Source organism: Neocloeon triangulifer, unplaced genomic scaffold (genome assembly GCF_031216515.1).
Source record: "Neocloeon triangulifer isolate White Clay Creek 2 clone unplaced genomic scaffold, ASM3121651v1 ptg000009l, whole genome shotgun sequence".
NCBI classification, from domain to species: Eukaryota; Metazoa; Arthropoda; class Insecta; order Ephemeroptera; family Baetidae; genus Neocloeon; species Neocloeon triangulifer.
In genome coordinates this window covers 5,140,996-5,158,835 of record NW_026775551.1, presented here as the reverse complement: position 1 = coordinate 5,158,835, position 17,840 = coordinate 5,140,996, and the positions used below count along the sequence as shown (strand labels likewise).

Sequence of the window (17,840 nt, the reverse complement as noted above, 5' to 3'; positions counted from 1 at the left end):
TATTTGATTTTGGCTCGCCCCCATTCCATCTGCTTTCGAGAGAGACTAAACAACTAATTCAACAAAATCTCCAACAAATGGCTGTTAATTTCATTTAAAGTAGATATCAACAACTGTGATTTACATTAGTCAATCTATACTGAAAAAAAAATGGGAAATTCTGAATTAATTTATGAATTAAAACAAATAAATAATTTATTTGAGCTATGAATTTAGCGTCTACAAGTTCAAAACAACGAGTCTGAAAAATGAAATAAATAATATCTGATTTCAATCTTCAGAAAGTTATAAATCAATAATAACAGAAAACTAAAAAAATTGTAATTAATAGCAAAAGTTTAAATAAAATTAATCATTTTCCTTTTTTATTCTTAATATTTAGAAAAATTCAGCTTTAGAAAATTTTGGTATTGGAAAACTGCCAGCACACTTTTGAGCGTGGCTCGTATCGACTTTAATGGTCCCCCGAGCCTCATCAAGGAATAAAACAAATAAAATCTGCGTGAATAGCTAAATCAAAAAAAGTCCGATTGATTTGCCTGCTGTTTGCGTTGACCCTTGACCTGCTCTGCTAAACTGGGTTCGCTTCGATTTCGACGCTGATTGTGCCGAAAACACAAACACAGCAGCAAACCCGTCGGGCGGACGTGAACGGTGTGTTCAATTATCAGCCCCGGCACGCTGAATGCAGATCGACAACAATGGATCTCGGCTGTACCCGACATCGGCAGCAGCGCTCTCCGCTGACTGCTCTGCTGTTTGCTTGATGAATTTTATTGTGCAAATGTGTTTGGATGTGTGTACGTACCGACGTTTGTTCTAAATATTTGCAAATGCAGGCTGGCGCTCGCAAAAGTGCTCTTTGTTGCTGCTCGAGTTCATGTTCGAAGCACGTGTATGGTCATGAGAACTCGTATCGTCCATCAACATTTCATAACTAAATTTTATTTAATATATCTTGTAAAATTTGCGATTAAATTTGAATTTTGAGTCTCAAAATCAGTTCTAATTTCTGCAGATTGTTAGTGGTGATTAAGCTGGACCTGCGATAATTTATAGGATTTGAATCTAATATTAATTAACCCAGAGAAAGAAACATGAAACATCCCAACGTCATTATGGTTATTCAAGATTAAATATCCAAATTTCAAAATAATTTTTTCTCAGCTTGAGAACTATTTTGGGAAAAAATATAAAAAATTTACAACTTTTATAGATATTGTATGCGTCTTATACATTTAGAGCTTTTTTTTCACTGGCACGTTCTCTAGCAATAAAGCAAATCCTCTTAAAAATCAGAGCATTTATTTTGTAGCATATTTATCTAAACTACTGTGAAGCTCTGGACCATATTGCGAATAGTGCAGATCATTGTCTCTCTTTTGGGCCATTGAAGCTTTGCTGGTAAAAGGCGAGCAAACGCGCTGTGCGCTTCAAAACAGAGTGTAAATATACATGGTATAGATGCTGATGGCCATTGTCGGCCTCTCGATATAAACTCTGAATAAAACAGAGAGGCTCCAGCGACACGACAAACCATTTGGCTGCAGGCTCGCATTGTCCGGAGCTCTCTGCTGTGCTGCGGGTAAATGCCACGACCAGCAAACTTCCTGAACTGTGTGTGCGCGCGAGGCTTTCAATTGATACCGGCCAGATTTTTTTATCAGGCGAAAGGGACGGTTTGAATTCGTGGTAGAAAACAATGGAATTTGCTCCCGGCTTGAGTTCCTTGTTAGCAAATTAATTGCAAGAAAAACCGCAAAAAACTTTCTTTTATTTTAAAATTAAATTTCTCTTATAGTGGGAAAAAAATTCTATTTGATCAATTTAAATAAAAATCTTTGTAACTAAATTAAAATTTGGCTCTCCTGATTCCTGATTTTTTTTTAATAAATTTTTTATTTTCATTTTTTAGCTTGTACTAAACATTTTTGATAATTAATTAAGAGGTTTGGAAAATAAATCAATTTGTGTACTTTAATTATTTTAAACAAAAATTTGTAGATAAGCAGCATAATATTTTTAGTTTTTCTTGCCACACTGTTTTACACGTGGAAACAATGTCCAAGTGCCAAATAAACTTTTTCCAATTTTTTTAGGGAGACGTTGATATCGTTTTCCTATAGTCACAAACGCATCAAACTTCATCTCCGGCGCTCTTAGTTGCTCTATTTATTTTTGCTCGGAAAACTTTCCCTTAAAAAACAGCAGACTTTTCTTTTTTGTAACTTTTTGACGCTCGCTCAACTGCCAGTAAAAGAAAAAAGTTGGGCGAATTTTGCTGGCGGCTTGTTTTTGTTGGCAATTAATGTTGCGAAGGAAGAAGCGCTTCTGCTCTCTCATTGACAAGCAACTTTTGCGATGCAACTTTGGCAGCGCCCGGGAAATTATTTTGGCGGAGACAAGTTAATTTTCTGTCAAAAGCGCGTGGTGGCTCTTGTTTTTAATCAAACCGCCCATTAAAAAGACATTAAAACCAGGACATTTCGCTCTCAAAAGCGGTGCACACAGAATTAAGAAGAAAGAGCAAAAGCGTGCTCATCAACGGGCCTGCCTGCTTTTGGCACGTTATATTGCGGGCAATAAAAACGCAGCGCTTTCGTCTCAGCCCAAATTTATGCAAAGTCATGTTTGAGAAATAAACGCTCGGCATTTTTTACCCTGGTGCATTGTCGGCCGTGTAACAATATGTTATTCGCTGCGAGTTTGGAGCCTTTTGTGTGATACCTGTGGCTCCAAAGTATTGACATTTCTTCATGAATCACACACTATAGAATCGACGCATGGTGAAAAAGTGCAGCCAGCAAACAGCAGAGACGTGGAGAGATCGAGGTGGGTAATTTATCAAGTGTGAAAATACGTGTATGTAGAGAGGAAAAACTTCTTTCAGAAAGGCTTGTTTGTTTCGGTTTTGAAGATGACTCATTTGAAAGTTTATCCTTGAGCAAGAGGAGTTTTTTGATTCATAAAAAAGGATGATGAATTTGTATTTGATGGGTCAATACTGAAGAGCATCTGGAGATTTCCGGCGCGGATTTCAACATTTTCCTGTCGATTTGAAGCACAGTGGTCTCTTTCATCAACTTTTTTGTTCAAACACAAATCAAAAAAAAATTTCCTAACAGATTATAGATAAAAATAATTGTCGGGTAAACTTTTTCTTAAAATAATAAGATCATACTTCAAAAATAAGATCAAATTTGTGAGAATTGAAAGCTTCCACTGAATTAAGGTGGCTTTTTTATTTTATTTTTTATATTTGACATAATTTTAATTTAAAAAACTATTTATTGGCCTCATTTTTGTAATTAATTGTTTAATATTTTAATTTTTGTAGTAACATCGACGAAATAAATACATATTTATAATGTATCAGCAGGAAATGGGTTTTACTTTTAGTATTTTAGATATGGTGTTGCATTTAATTTTAACTTTGCATTGATATATATTTCTGAAACAATTTTTCCAACGTATGTTCTCTACTCTTTGTGGCGGCTGCTTGGTTAGTTAAAACGTCAAAACAACATCTGACGTCTTAATGCACTGTTCTCTCTCGCAGAGAGCGATGAGTCTTAAAATCACATCACATGGCGAGCGCATGCAGCAAACCCTCGGCGCGGCATTAACTCCCAAGTAGGAAAAACTAAGGCATTCTTGTTGATCCTTCCGAGAGCATCCTCGATTAATTTGCTGCGCATCTGCTCTCGTAATTTTAAGTCGCGGCTTCACAAAGACTGAAATAAAAAGAGAGGCTGCAGAAGAAGTGCAACCGCTTTTAAGAAGTGAGCTGCGTGAAAAATAAATACCGGCAGCTATACAAGAGGGCCGAAGAAGAATTCTTTCGGCGCAAGAGAGAGTGAACTGCCTTTTGATTCTTTTCACACAGGCGGCCGCACAATTAATTACACGCTGTCTCAGCTGCTGCGCTGATGATGAAAAGTGCATGCTAATGCTGCATTGTTTGTAACAACTAAATTAGAAAAGCAGACTTTGCGCCTGTCACTCGGCCATGATGAATTGCCCGGGCAAAAATATAATTACGTCCGACGCCTGGGCAGGTGCCTGACTGAGTGGAAATTATTTTTTTTTTTATTCCGGACGGCCTCCTGACCAAAGTTTGCGTTTCCCTAGCTCAGCGTCATTACCCCGGCGGCAGCTTTTTGCCCTCGGTGGGCGTGTTCCTTCCTCCCATGTAGCTCCTGCCGAGGAGCAAGCAGGTTGTATACTATTAACCAACTGCCTGTCACTCTCACAAATACACTCATCAAGTCGGCCGAGGAAAATTGATGCACCTCGGCCGGGGTCACGTGCCGCCGCCAAATTGAAAGCCTGACACATGCACATCGCTCATTATTAGTTCCTGGTGCGCGACCCTCTTTTTCTCTCTCTCTCTCTTGTAGTGTGTTATTTCAGCGGTCGGCGTCAAAAGTAAATTTTTAACAAGAGGAGTTTGCCTTCCGAGGCCAAGAGAAAATTTCGAGGCCTCATTTAGGGTGAAAAATTACACGTCCGGGGAAAAGAGAGCATCTGCCCCCGATTCTCGGTAGACGAGGATGATTATTAAATTGGGTCGCATTAAAATCGTATTTAGGTGAAGGTTCTGAATTTGAGGAAAATGATGATGATCATGCAGATCGTCCATGCGCGAGTGAAATCCGTAATTTATGTACTTTGGGGGAACATCTGCCGGGTTATTTTCTTCAGATTTGTTGGAAGAAATGGCATAAAATCCAATTTTATATCCCACAGCAAGTTCGATATTAAAAATTAACTTAACAGAAAATTTCATTTTTAGTCTCTGTTCAGAAAAGTTAAGTTATTCTTTATTTTTATTATTTTTTTACATCAAATTTGATACATACAAAATATTAAATTAGAAACCACTCAGATTTCAGCTCTTTACATTTTGTAAATGTTTTACTATCTAAATAAGTATAATACTTTTTAATTAAAATTTTGATTTAGTGCATTTTAATTATATGGAAATTGGCCTTGTGAGAATCCAAAAGTTGTTTTAAATAAACCAGAAATTATCTGCATTTCACACTTTTCCCAGCAGCAAAACTTTAAAACACTCTCAAATAAGTTAGGTCTGATATGACTTTCCTTTTCATCACCATATTTATGCGAAAGCTATTTTTCACGCAAAGCCCTTTTCATCTTTCGCTGAGAGACAAGTCGTGAAGCCGAGCCAAGAAGACAGCGTGAAAATTTGCATTTTGAACTGTCTGCGCTCGGAACATGCACACAAAGGGGATTAGTTATGCAACCCGTTCTTCTCTGCGCACCACGTTCACTTATGTGCTGAGAGAAGCGGCGCGTCAAGCTCACGTTCGTCTCTCTCTCTCGGCACAATAATACATCACATTTTGCGATAATAAGGAGGCATCGAAGCAGAGAACCATTTATCTGGCGCTGCCTGCGGAGTCGGGACGGAGAGGACTTCATCATCCTCACCGCCATTAACGGCTCTATTAATTATGGATCAAAACACACGACATGCTATCCGAAACAAGAGCGAGCGAAAGCAGAGACGTCTTTCTACCTTGCAGCCTCTTGATACTCATCTCGTCTGGAGGTGCTTACAAGGGCGGAGAGCGCGAAATTAGGCAACATGCACAACACACGTGATGGGGCGCATCATTCATCTGCTCTCGCGCACTTTATTAGACTCAAAATCCGCAACACACCCACGACCATGATTATAATGACGGGCGTGTTATCTTCTGAGAAGCAGCAACTTGCATGTTTTATTATTCAAACTGTTTACCAGTCTATAGAGTGTTCCATAACACCACAAATAAAAAAATAAAAAATAAGAAACATCATTGTGCGCATCTTTTCAATCCTAACCGTTGATCTATTTTCCAATATTTTAATTTAACTATAATTAACGATAAAAATGTAATTATATTTATTTATTTATTTTTAAATTTATTTTTAAGTATTATATTTTCAACGGTTTTGATCTAGGCTGCAAAAGAAATAAAATGTTATTGGTTTGTATAAACGGCAAAAAATTCCATCAAGACTATCTTTTAAAAAGTAAAATTTCGCATTGGAACACTCTATTCTGGTAAAATACCATTGGCGAGTGGGAGGCCGCACCGACAATCGACTTCAGTGCCGAAGAGAAAGCACAAAGTTTATGGCAAAAATAATCGTTCCCACTTCAGATTTGCACAGATCCTCAATAAATATTTGCCCATAATGGCGCGGTTCGAGAGCTGCAGACTGGTTTTATGCAAATCGGTTCTCTCTCAGTACCCATCAGCATCAAGTAGCTAAATCCATTAATGGCTCCGTTTTTTTTTTTTTTTACCACAGCAATGCAAACTCGTTCCGATATGGCCTTTTCAGATTCAATATAGGAGAGTGTGGAATTGCAGCGTTTATTATTTTGAACGATGGTTTAAATCGTCAACGCTAGGCTCGTGGAAATCAACGCACAGCCTATTAATAAAGAAGTCGGCGGGAAACATGACAAGGGAATTGGAGGAAATCTCTGCCGCGAAAAACTTTTTTCATCATTTTCCCCTAGCTCTTTATTTAAAACTTATCCGAGAGAAGAAGAAAAGAAAAAGATGAAAAAATCGCCCTCTCTTTTTCGTTCTCCCGCATCAAGAGCAAACATTTCGCCTGGCTGAGCGCAAGAAAACCTTCGTCACTCGCTCCAAACCCACCATTTTTATATTAAATTTCAGCTCGGCTGCGGATGGGATGAATTAAAATATTAAAAGTCGCACTGTTAATTTCAAGCATCTCCCTTCATTGCGCAGGCGGCCAAAGGGACGAAAATCTCCAAAGAAGATGACTGGTCGACGAAAAACGCTCTCGGGGGAAATTTTTCCGTAAAGTTTTGGTACTCGTCCTTTACATTTAACATTTGAATTTTCTCAAATGCATTTTCTACTGAATTAAAATTAAATTTTGACAAGTTCTCTATATTTTTTTCTCTTCAAATTGTAAGTAATACTTTACGGAATTGTTTTTTTTTTGCGTTATTAGCTCGCTAAGAAATCTTTGCATGGACCCTTTTCCCTTTAAATTTGTCCTCCTCGTCGAATTACGAAATCTCTTTTCGGCCAAGAGGGCTCTGGCGAGTTTGGTAAAAGACACTGCCGGGAACGAAATTTGCTGCCTTCGAATGCTGCTGATACGACCACTTTTGAATTATTCGCGGGTGGTCACGTGCCGCTGAAAAACGCAGCGAAGCGAAACGCCGAGGACTCGCTATTTGCGATTTTCGAACGTACGAGAAAGGGAAAGATTGAAAAGTACACCGGATCGAAGAGTCGCTGCTCTGCATTCAGCACAGCCAACCTGCAGGATTATCGATGAATTTTGATCACCGCGGCGGAGACGTGGAAAGAAGGGAAACAGCCAAAAGCACACATCAGACCTACTTACAAATCAACTTTTGGCGAACGTGTTTCGTACGACTCTGCGGGCCAGAAGAGGAAACGAGCAGGAGATTTGCAAAAGAGCTTACGCGTCGCCGAAGGATGAATTCAATTGGGATTTATATTCTCCTTACATTACATTATAAAGGCGGCGGAGAGCAAACTTTTGAGACGGCAAGAACGTCAGTCGAGATTTTGCACATGGCACTCTTCACATGTGGTTTTCGATGAATTATTCGTTTTTCTTTTTCCTTTTGTGTATTTTTTTCCGTATAAAAATGAATATAAATATAAAGTTTAGCAAGTGGAGCAGAATGAGAGGCCTTTATTTTCACAAACGTTATAATAGAAACTTTTGAAATCAATAATTATGTAGAAGTTTAAAGTCCCAGATAATTAATCTCATAGTCATATTTTTTTCATAATTATTAACCAAATAGATTTGTTTATATTGAAGAAAACAAAAAAATAGAGTAAAATTTGACCTAAGTAGTTAGTAATTTATCGTAATTTTTACCCTATGATATGAAACTGCACCTATGAAGAACGATTTAATATTATTAATTTATTTGTTTTAATAAAAGTGATTTTTCACTAAAAGTAGACACAATGAGTCAAGAGAAATATTCTATAAACACTTTTCTCCACATTTTTCATAATTTAATATTGCATCAGTTATTAAAATCTGAACAATTAACTTCTTACATTCTTTGAAAGATCTCATTTTTAATTCAATTCGTAGAGTTTTGTTTTTAATTTTTAATTATTCAGGAAAGAGGAAAAGTGTAATTAACTGTCTAGAAAAACAAAGCTGCTAATTGTCAAGACTGCTGATGAAACCATCCGAGGTAAAAAGCTTTTCCTCGCAAAGTATATGAATCGCAGTTGGTTGCTTTTGTTTATAAAGAACAATCTAGTCTTCGGTTTGCTCCAACTCCTCTCGGCGCAATTATTTTATTTCCGCGCTAATTTAAATGGCGCGCTGAAGAGGGAGCATCTTTTTCCGGGCGCGCCCTTGAGAAACGAGGGCATTAAGCACTTCAATCCCTTCGTTTGTCATTAAGCACAAAGAACATGCTGAATACACGCGCCTCCGTCCAGCGCTGCAACCATTAACCCTTCCATGCCGCCGCAATATACAAGACGAGCGGAACTCTCTGAGCAGCGGCAAGGAGGGCAAAAACAAAGCCCTTGGCTGACCATTCGAGGCTAACCGAGCAGAAAAGTGCATTCAAAACGCCTGGCTGCTGTCAGCTCAACTCAGCTGCATCCCCGTCCCATTTGCATAAATTCTCTCTGGATGGGAAAATTTATAGACGCAGAGAGAATGGATCAAATATTTTCATGGTTGATTATGAGAGATGATTGATATCCCTCGTCTCTCATCCGCCTTTTGCTTCGGATTTTCATTCAGTGCGCGAATGAAAATGCGAGAGGGGTGGATTTTTTGTGTTGTTTTTAACATACGGTTAGTATGGCTTGGAAAATATGATATTTCGGATTTTTCATTCGAGAGCGAAAAAAGAGAAGTGGCCTCCGGCGGGATCCGTTGCCGATTGCGAGAAGGGTGGGATATTTGTAATAAAAAAAGCAACCTTCTCTAATAAGTTGAACGAAATATGCGCCAGTTCAATAAATATGCATGAATTTTACAAGTATTGGAAATTTATTAAAATTATTTTAATTGCCAGCAAATTATAGCTGAACAGATATTATTAAAAGATTTCTGCTAATGTTTAAAAAAAAATTAATCTTAAATATTGCTGAATTGTTTTAAAATTTTTCATGATATTTTATTTCTTAAGCAATTAAATATTTTTATGTTTTATAATTTTTTTAAATATTAAAATAATTTTTTATAATTATATTCAATCATATTTTGATCAAATTAAATTTCATATTTTCTTGCTTACTAAAGAAGCAAAATAATATTACTGAAGTGATAAGTGATAAATGTATTGTATGATCCACTGAATCATTATAGTCGATAATTTGAAATTCCAATCTTAATTTCGGGTTTGGTTTGATGTTTAATAAATTGTGGGAAAGAATTTCATAAGTTTTCCAACGAAATAAGATTTATAATTTTTTTTTTCTAAACTGCGGAGATTTGAAATCGGCGCACCACTTGCTTGGTTATAAATACAATTTTAATAAGCACGCCATAATTTCCCGCCAGGGATCAAAGGCTTGGCGAGGCAATATTTTACAAAACGTATAAACGACCAGCCATGTTACAGCAAAGCAAGCGCCTTTTGAAAAAAATTTGAGCGTCGTCGCCAAGCGAGAGGATGATCATCGGATGAGAGCTAGACGTGCCCATTAATTTATATTTAATGGAGAGTCCACACTCAGCAAGACACGGCAGCGATTATTAAATATTCAGACGCGTCCTCGGGAAGCTGTCGTTGCCGTGTAGCCACTGCATTTCAAACGAAATTTGTCTTCATTTGCAAGACAAGTTTCCTCTCTAAAGGGGAAAAGAGCTTAGCGCGGCTGTTATACAGATTTGGTACAACGCATGATGCACCTCTGAATACTCTTGGTTTTGCTTAATTTTATTTAGTTTAAAAAGAATACATTTTATAAACAATTTATGAAACAGATAACAATAACTAATTAAAACATACATTATTTATGCACCGTAAATATTAAAATTACATATTTTTTCTTTTTATTTATTGTTAGCAAGATATATTTTTAAAATTATTTCTTTTTATTAAGTTTTCTCTAAATGAAACAGAAAAACTTTTCAAAATGTTTTAAATTGAACAAAATTATTTAAAAATCACACAGAATTAGCCTACACTGGAAAAAGGTTACATAAACATTTAATTTATTTTCTTCTGCGTGAACTAGGCTGGCATTGGAAATTGAAACAAACATTCTGAACGCTTATTTTAAACTTTTTCTAAGCTAAAATCACGAGTTGCTAAATATTTTGGCACGTCCAAGTGTAAATTAAACAGCGACGGCTGATCGAGCCGGTCTCTGCGTGTTAAATAAACAAAGTGACTGAATGGCTGCCCTCGCGATGGTATATATGCGTGCGCGTCATAATCATTAAAAGCAAGTGGCACCAGAGTACACATTCAAGAGGCGCTCGCGTTAAATTCGGCGATATCCACTCTGGTACAGCCGGCAAAAGCACCCTTCCATGATCATATAAATTGTATCGCCCCAACCGGTTAGTGCGAGAGCGAAACGAGTGCCTGTGCAATTTAATTGCCACTCAATGAGTTTCACTCTCGTTTTGCGCCAAAAAGCGCCAAATCTGCATGCAAAGCAGAGTCTGAAATTCCATTCGGGCTTGTCCAAATGTTATTGTGAGACTGGATTGAAAACTGAACGTCGGTGTCGAATTCATTTTAGAATTCCGTTCATTTGAATCAAACGATGGCTGTGAAAGGTCATCAACACGTTGTTGGTAGCTTTGATTAGGTTTTTTTCCAACACCTGCCTATGATTCTGGACATTGATTTTGCATTCTAATTCTTTCCAAATCTGCCATTTGTGGACAAAAATTCTTATCAGAATTAAAGTTTTTGCTATTTGAATCCGTAGGTGAATTGGCTATTTTGTTTAAATTTAAAATTCAAGTGTCAAATCGGGTTGAACCGCGCTACATCTTCTTTGTGAAATATCATGCCTTAAAAATTTTGTGTAAGCATAAATATGTTTCATTCCAAAGAGGAATTTTTATTATTTCATTATTAATTTTTATGTGGTTTTATGTAAATATTTTTTTAATGTTTTGACCCAGTAGCAAAATTGTATATTACATAACATTATTATAATTAATCTTTATCTTTATCTGTACTCCGCATAAGGCAATAAATGAGATGCAATAATAGCAAAAAATTATTCACTATTTTCATGCTTTTGTAAAAATCATCTTTATTTGAAAAATTTATTTTGTTCAGCCCAAGGGTTCATAATTATCACAACACATGTCGGACACGCGCGTGCAGCCCTGTTCGGGTGTGCCCATTAAAGCGTAGCAAATGAAGTCCTCACATCTCTCATCAGGGTTAATTACCTGCGCGCACCTCATCGTCCGTCGTGCACGTGGGCCGCGCTCCTGCAGCTTCAATTAATCACTTAATTACACCTGCGTTGCGCGCACGGCAGATGCGTGAATGACGAGACAATGAGCCGGACAAGTGAGGGTCTGTAGATGGGGATTGTGTTCGGACCGACCAGCACCACCAACCCTTGGCCCAATTTCAACAGGTCTTCGAGCGGCCCTGCTTTCCTCTGTGCACCAGACGGAAGAGGGATTATAAATTGCTCTTCGTGATGACGGCACCACCATAATGATTTTTCATCATGTGAAAACCATAAATTTCTACGCCCCTATACATTTTAAAATTTAGTACTTTAGTGAGCAAGATCTTTATAATAACTTAATTCAATATGAAAAAAATATTCATGAAAGTATAAAAAATTGCAGTCAGTTTAACATTTCGTGGGGATCAAAGTTTTAAAAATTAAGAGTTTGTATTTTTACATAAAAATTATTTTCAGAAAAAGGCTTTATTAATTTAATTGAAAACAAAATCCCGAATAGAATTGTTTCCTGTGAATTTTGCTGAATGTATATTTTCTTTCTGCGGGTACAAGGATATTTTTATCCTTCAAAAACAGTTTGAACAACAGTTGGCGAGGCAATTTGGAGAGTTTTCTCTACGCTCAACCTGTGTTAATGGCAGTTAGGAGTTTCTTTGGCCGGGTTCATGTGTCCTTTTTCTTTTTGTATTCCTTCTCTTCTCTTATCAAGGTGTGAGAAGAGTCGTCAGCCAACGGTGCGCACGGTAATTTATGACAATCACATTGGCCATGCTTCCTGTCGGGCCTCGGGATTTCAGAACGCCAAAAAAATAGCCACACTTGAGCAAAGGAAATACAAAGCATAATAAATTAATGGTGTGCGCGCACCTGACGAGATTTTGTGACGGAACAATAACTCGTGTCCAAAAGTGCTGACCGGTTGGCTCCGCATTACGAATTGCCTTTTCTGAAGGAACCAAAGTAAAATTAAATTTAAGAAATTTCACCTGTAGCAAAATTAAAAAAGGAGCACAATATTTATATTTCTACCGCGCGGAACAGTTCAATTTTCAATGTGTTACATGTCAAATGGCTTGGAGGCCGAAACGGCCAATTTTCTGCGCGACGAGCAATAAAATAAAATATATGAAAATCTGCCGGCTCTGGCGCGTCGGCTCCACATATTTGGCTGACAGATTTTTTTGTCAGATTTATATTCAAATCTTGAGTGACGCTCGCTCGATCGTTCGGCATCAATTCCGCATTATATGGCATTAGCATCAGTATGGGCGAGACGCAGCAGCCGCCAGCGCACAATCTTCCATCATATCATATAGAATTTGCGCCGGGCGCACATTTGAATATAAATATTATAAGCGACACATAGATCGCATAAATTGATGGATGGATTTTCTTTTCGCGCCCCAGATCTGCGTTTAAATTCAAGACCTCAGAAATTGAAAAGTGGAACACATTTTCCTATAAACGAACAGGTTGTCTGTCGGAAGAAGTGAAAATAATGATGGCTCACATAACTGTCACCGGCAGAGCTCTAAACTTTGTCAACGCGCAGCAAAAAAATTCAAACAACGTTTGGGATACGGTTCTGCAAATTAAGCGCAGCAGTCGGGTTTGTGCGCGCTGAGTTGAGAGAAAAATCGCACAACATGCGTTTAAAAGCTCTTTAACTGTCAAAATGTCAACCGGTTGAGTTCTCTTGCACGATTTTCTGCGGGATACTTTTGCCTTCATGTATTTGAGAAAAATGAAAAAGTCACCGCAGAGCAATAAACTTTTAATATTAAAAAAAAGCGCGTGCTACTTTTAGTGCTCATTGCCAATTTTTGAAGTAAAATTATAAAACAAAATAAATATTTTTTTTTGCAGAGAAAACTGGAATTTGAAGAGGTCCTAAATTTATTAATATTCTAAAATAAAAACAGAATCACAAGAAAAAAATCTTAATCCAGATCCCATCAAGTTTAAATAATTTGTGCGTTTTCGTGTTCATAATTCTTTATAATTATAAATTGTGGTTTCCATCTCTTTAATTAAATGTGCAGCAATTTAAATTTAAATAACATTACAACAGTAAGACCACATAATATTGCACTTGTCTTTTGCATCCTGAAGTAAAAACCACACACTTGTTAAAAAATTCCAAACAATTGAGCAATAATAATAAAATTCCTGCTGAACCTACACAATGCAAACAATTTCGCAATAATTTCTTCTCATTGGCTTGCCCAAGCTGCGTCAAACCACTCTTGCCACCACATGCTGCATATTTATCCTCTCTCATTTTTAATGCTTGCATTCACGTTATAAAATGGATTCGTATATGCATGCGTCGGAATATTGCAGTCTGATGAGCACAATTTTTAATTAAAACTGGTCTCCTCTCGGCTGTTATTTGCTCCAATAATAATCTAGAGAGCGATGGGAAATTTGCGTGCACCGGAAAATTATGGATCATTTTTATTGAGGGCACTGAATGCACACAAAAGACACCCTTTCATTAATTTGCTCTCGTGTAATTTTCATAATACCTTGATGCACTGGCTGCAATAAAAGCGTTTTAATTATATGCGCCGGCAAACAAAGCGCTGCATGAAGATGAATGCATTTCATTGTCAGTCAAAGAGTACACTTGGTAATGCATTGTGTGATAGATATAATGTGCAAAGTCGGAAATGCAAACCATAATCAGCGAGAGCTTTTCTAATAACACGATGGCTTTTTTGCTTTTTGTTTCCATGACGCTGAACAAATAACAAAGCTTGCATATTGTACATTTTTTTTTGTTAAATCCGCGGAATCGTTTCGCTCGGCCTTTGTGCTGATTTTTATTTTTTTAATTCGTCTGGGATTCGTATCTATATGGTGCGTTTATTAACGTAAAACGCGTGGGCTGGAAAAAGGCAAACACAGAGAGAGAGAAAGCGAATGTTTGCTCAGTGAGCTCGATGTCTGGCTGTCAAAGCGATAAGACGAAAAAATAATATTCCAAGCTTTATCTGCTCACCCTCACTGCATGCAATACAGTAAAAAATATATGCCGGCCTCGCTTTGATAAAAAGCAACATGCGTGCTCCGTCGTTGACAAAAAAAATTCTACTTTATGTCCGTTTTAGGGCGTTGAGTTTTTCTTTTTCCTCGCAAATTCTTTTAATCCTGTCTATGCCTTCTAAATCATATTAGAGAAGAGAAAAGTCGCCAATTCATAGCAATTCAGTTAATTACACTGAAATATTTACAAATATATTTTTTGATTTGTCTGGAAAATTTGAATTTAAAAAAAAAAAATTAAATCTATTATTTAGCCTGTTTCACGTTTATAAGTTTTTTAATATTTCATTTTTTTCATGATAGTAAAGAAATAATTAAAAAAAACTTTGTTTGCTCACCCAAGTTGAGAGGACAATGAATTTGAAGATTTGTTAATAATTTCCGCTTTCGTGGCACTCACCTGGAACAGAAAATGATTCAATGTGTTAATGGAAATTTCGCAGAATTCCTAATGAACCTGTTAATTTAATAACGAAAAGGAAGGAAGTTCCCTTCCCAGAGAGGATAAAAGAGTTAATCCGTATAATTGTACATGCAAATCGATTTATAATTGGGAGCGAATTACTTTTTAATTAGTTAATTAACACCCACTGCGTTTCCTGCTGGTGAACAGAAACTGATAATTAATAATTCCGTTTGCCTTTGTATTTTTTTTACAGATGGGAATTTTTTTCATATTCAAAAGAAGAACGATTTCCTTTGATATTTTCGTTTCTAAAATAAATTTCCTTTTTTCGCAGATTGACGACAATTAATTCAACAAATAACAATGCTGGAGCCTCGTCATGCTGATATTTCGTGCGGAAATTTGTTTGATTCCCCCAGAGAAGGCTGCGGGAATAATTGCGTTTAATCAAAACGCGCGCAGGGGCGGATCATTATTTTCGCTCCCCGCGCCGCTTTTCTTTTCAATTTTCGGTACAACAAAGCCGAAAAATGTGTCTCGCATGACAAATAAAAAGAGAGCGCACCCGTTGTACGAATATTTTGTTTTGTTTGCCAACACAGTGCGCGTTCAGCATAACACACACTTTACATTTGTGTGCTGCGAGGGCGGTTAATTTATTTATGCCTTTTTCATTGGACTTCGCTCAACGTGCGCCTTTGAATTGAAATAATAATGAAAGAGTGAGTTAGGGTGCCCACTCGGCCAGACACTTTTCAAGTTATTCACAAACATACACAAAAAAATTTGCTCCACCTGGCCCTAATTTGATAAGTTTTGCTTTTCTTTGAATTTTTTACTTTGCTGAAAAAAAGTAAGAGGAAATTTTTAAATTTAATTGAAGTCTGCTCTGTTTGATATTCCCTATCTCATTTTCAAGATTATATGAAAATATCTCACAAACGGTATAAAAAAAACACGAAAATATTGTTCGCGTTTAAGAAATTAACGATAAGATTATAAATTAAGATATTGTTAATTTGTTTTTCCATTGTGTATTTTGTCATTTTAAACTGCAGATATATAATTTCCGAGCAATTATACTTAATGGCAATAAGGTTGTTTGCTTTGCAAGAATATGCAAGCTCGCAACTCATCAGCCAAGAATGTGAAAGAGAAACACACCCATTTTCAAGGTACAATCGAAATTTATTCTGTTTGTTCAGTTAATAATGAATGAGGAAATAATTAGTTGAATAAATCGGCGAAAGGCGTTTGATGTTTGATTCCGATTGTGCAGAACCTCATTTAACAACCCACAATGAAGAAGATTCATTCATTGTGTTTCCTGACGCGATATAAGCGAGTTTCTTTTCATTCAACGTGCTTAATGCAAAACAAAAATTGTCATTAACGAGAGGGTGAAATAATGCGGCGCGTCAAAGTGAAGTTGGCAAGTGCAATGAATAAAATTGGTCGTTGAATCCCGCACGCTGTAGCTCTTTTGAGAGGCGGCGCGGATATATAACGCGACACACAAAGAATAAAGCGTCTCTCCCACATAATAAGAACAATTCGCTCACTGCAAAAATTGTTAAAAAATTCGGACTGCTTCGTTTGAAATGTATTTTGCAAATAACTGAGATTGTGCAATGAGGGGGAACATAAAGCACCGCCAACTTTGATTTTAACACTGGCATATATTTAGCATGTATTGAAAAAAAATCGTGATTTTATTTTCGGTAGGAAATAAAGATTGCAATTTATTTCAAAGGTCTTAAAATTTCAGCTGCTACAGGTTTGATGGACGTAATTAGATTCCAGTGTCAAACTGTCAATTACCTGAGAGATAAGATGCATTTAAATTGGAATAGAAAATATCTTTTGATACAAAAAAAATTTATCGCCAAATTGAAATAATAAATAAAGAATAAGGTACTTATTTTTTAAATAAATTTAGCAATAACGTTTGTCAAATATTGCATAATAACCTTACCTAGAATATTTTCACTTATTTAAAATTTACAATGTTTTTGAAGCAACTGCAAAACTACCAAAAATTGATATGAGTGTGAGCGGCGTCAGCGAGCATTGTTATTCACGCCTGGCAGGAAACAAAATTAAGTCATCAACTCGAGCAGGCAAGCATCACGATCATTATTTCAATTTAAGCTGCACGTCCGCCTGCGTTTTTGTTCTTTTCTGTTATTGCAGCTCCGATCACAAATTACACGCTTCGGCATTTTCTTGCACAAAATCCACTTTTCCACGCCAAAGGAATAAAAAGAGCAGACTTTTTTTTATTGAAAAGCGTTGGATTAAAATAAACGCAATGTTACATTGTATGAGATTAACTGTTGCGTTTCAACCGTGTGGGTTGAATTGCCTTTTTTACATTATTTTCCTTGGTCACAGCTCGCTGAATTTAACTTGACCACCGAGCGTGAGCATCGTGCACAGCCAGCAGCTGCTGTGTGTGAATAAATTTGGAATGAAGTAGGAGGGAATATTTGTGGCAAAGCCAGTCAACTGTACTGATTGATTGAATTGTTCCGCCTCTCAATCTTCCCTATTTCACCACTCTAGAGCCACTTGTTCTGCTTGATTTAATAAAAATCTAGAGATACAAAAATTTAAAGGGGACAATAAAAGCAAAAACCGTAACATTCAAGAATATAGAAAATTAAATATAAATGGTACGTTATCATTATAACTAATTTTTTTATAGAAAAAAATGCTTATCTGTGAAACTAAAATTGAATTGTATTAAACAATGAGATGTAAAAATTGAAGGGAAAAAATAATAATTTACATTCAACCATTTCAACCCTGTAACCAAAATTTCTTGTCAAGCATTTTCAGTTTAATTTTTTTTAATTCATGTTACAAGGTATAATTTACTTGATGTAATATGTTGTGCTATTTCATTGTAT

General features: G+C 36.6%; 1 protein-coding gene across 3 annotated transcripts in view; it reads right to left on the bottom strand.

Moving 5' to 3' along the window:
• The window catches only part of LOC132195391 (uncharacterized), a 123,053-nt gene that overhangs the window by 61,724 nt on the left and 43,489 nt on the right, over nucleotides 1-17,840 (bottom strand). The window contains exon 1 of one of the 3 annotated variants that reach the window (XM_059617346.1): nucleotides 14,861-14,922. The exons of the other annotated variants lie outside the window; for them this stretch is intronic. The gene's annotated coding sequence lies outside the window, so the exon portion shown is untranslated. Of the gene's footprint in view, nucleotides 1-14,860; nucleotides 14,923-17,840 lie in introns of those variants that run through there. 3 annotated transcript variants of the gene reach the window in all.